This window comes from Cydia amplana, chromosome 15, assembly GCF_948474715.1.
Source record: "Cydia amplana chromosome 15, ilCydAmpl1.1, whole genome shotgun sequence".
NCBI classification, from domain to species: Eukaryota; Metazoa; Arthropoda; class Insecta; order Lepidoptera; family Tortricidae; genus Cydia; species Cydia amplana.
This window is the reverse complement of record NC_086083.1, coordinates 2962784-2965443: the sequence shown is the minus strand read 5'-3', so window position 1 is coordinate 2965443 and position 2660 is coordinate 2962784.

Here is a 2660-nt window from a genome sequence, read left to right as displayed (position 1 = left end):
TGTAGCACTCGTTCAGCTCGTCGCGGGGTCTGCGGCGCGCGTCCATATATTACCCAGCCAAGATCTATCTTAACTGCTGCGGGTTCATTTCTCGCTCCGACTCGGGTCTCAAGTGGTAATATCATGTGCCAGTTGTCCGATCCGATGAGCACTCGAGGCGTGGCGGTATCATACGTGGCCTCCCGTAGGCCCCTCAGGTGCTTGTAGCGGTCGATCAAAGTTCTTGGCACTTGTTGAGAGTTAATACCTAGGTCTTTTACCGTTCTAAGTTGGACGAGATGCGTGTGTCCCTCGGTCAGCCCGCGTATCTGTACCGTCACGCGTCGGCTGGGCTCAATTGATGTCATCGGACCAATCCCGTTGATGTGTAGTGGCGCTTCGACACCCACAGCACCCACAGCGTTGGCCAGTGACTCCTCGCACAGACTAATAGTCGATCCGTCGTCACAAAGTGCGTAGCATTTGATCTCGCCTGTCGGTCCAGATAAAAGTATAGGTATTACCTTAAGTAAAACGTCTGACGGCTCCTGGTGCTCCGTGTTCAGCACGAAGTGGTGCACTGGTGGCGCCCTCTCTTGTTCCAGTCGTTCCGCCATCATCAACGTGTGCTCCCTTTGTGCGCGCTCTGGCTCGATGGGCGCGCTAGCAGGCATCGCTGAGGCCGCTTCGTCAGCATGCCGTGAAGACTGTAGTTCCCTTCGTAGGAGTGTAGAATCATCATGTAGCAGCCGGTGATGCGGATGCTGGCATCCTTGCTCTCCGCACACACCTGCTATGCAGCTGCCACGCCTGTGTCTCCTGTTAAGACATTTAAAACAAATTTTATTATTCTTCGCCCATTCCCATCGAGCCGCGACACTCATACTTAACACACGCTTACACTCTGTGGCCGGATGTACGGCACCACAACAAAGACAAGGTTCTGTTTTGTCAGTTGTATATGTTTGCACACGATTTGAGTTATTGTTATTATACTTGCGGACCGCTCCACCACTTGACAGCTGATTCGATGCCGGAGGTCGTCGACCTCCACGCGCGTCTTCACGCGAAGGCGCCGGCGCACCGCGACGAATGCCGCCTCCGCGCGCATGGCTGTACTGTAGTTCTTTATCACTTATGTCAAGCAGGAAGTTAACCATAAGCGTGAGCTCGGATTCGGCCTCCTCGAGCTTATCTTCTGCATATTCACACCACCGCGATCGCACGTGAGGTGACAGGCGTTCCGTGATTTCTCGTATAAGGAAGGGATTATTTGCGTACGCACGTCGATCTAAACTTGCAAGTGTCGTCACAATGTTCACTACTTTAATGGCAAAGTCATTTAGGTCCACCGCACTGGGCCCTAGGTTCGGTAATTTACGTAATTCGTTCAACGCTTTATCTATTAAAAGGTCGGATCTGCCAAAGTTTTTCTTCAAAACTCTTAATATTAACTCTGGATCAGCTGACGACGCTAACATATGCAGGACGCAGTCTCTCGCTTCGCCCTTAAGACAATGTCTTAGCCGGGATAGGTTCTCCCAATTGGTAAATTTATAGCGGCTGCTAGATTCTGTATAAGCAGTATAAAATGTAATCCACTCACTGGGTAGTCCTGTAAATATGGGCAAGTCCCATACTTGCTTCGACGACGTCGGTCTGCTGTTCAGTGCCACTAGCTGTGTCATAACTTGTTCTAGACTTGCCGTCGCACCCGATGACTGCTCCCGTGAACTACATCTGCAGTAATCGGCACATTGCACTTTATTATTACATACTTCGTACTGTCGGCGTTCGCACGTACGGTCGCGTACCTCTGACGGCCGCGCGGGCGGTGTGCGCACGCGGCGGGTACCCGGGGTTGACTGCAATGGCGGCCGCGCAGGCCGCGCAGGCCGCGCTCGCTCGGCCTCGGCTCGCGGCGCATGCGCGAACGTAGGCACGGCGTGGCGCGGTGGGCGCGGAGCAGACGCGCGGGGCCCCCCGCCGTCCGCGTCCGGACTTGTTTCGTTATTATCACTCACGTTCACATTGGTATGATTTTCTTCCAGCCAATCATTTATAGTGATATTAACCATCGATTTGTTAGACGAACTCGATCCAGTCTCTTTCCTTTCAATTTCGAGCTGACTCAGCTCGATTTGATGATCTAGCTCTAAAAGCTCGCGTTCAATTTGAAGTTCGCGCCGAGAAATCTCAATTAGCTTCCGTTGAGATTCTTGTTGTGCGATCTGTCTACGTAGCTCCACGATAGACGTACGCGATGCTACAGATGCTCGTGAAGATCGACGACGTTCTTTTAGCACTGAAGCGGAACTCGGCGGCGCTGCGCGGGGTTCGTGGTTCAAGGTCAGGATCGCATCCGCGCGCGCTGGTGAACCGGGGAGTGAGGCCGCTCCGGGATCAGGGAGCGGGGCCGACGGGCCAGGTTCTTGTCCTCGGGCTAACCTTTCTGGTGCCCTCCTCGGTGTTCTCGGCATTAGCAATACCGATTGGGGCGTGTCCTCTCGATCGTCGGTTGGACGGGTCTGCTCGGAGCGCGGAGCACCTCCGCCAGCCGCGGCGCGTGTCGTTGCGGCTGCGGCCTGGGCCTCGCGCTGTTGTTCTAGCTGCTGGCGTTCCATTTCAGCTCGTCTGTCGCCGCTCGGGGACCGGATCGTCACGCCCATTTTAACATTATT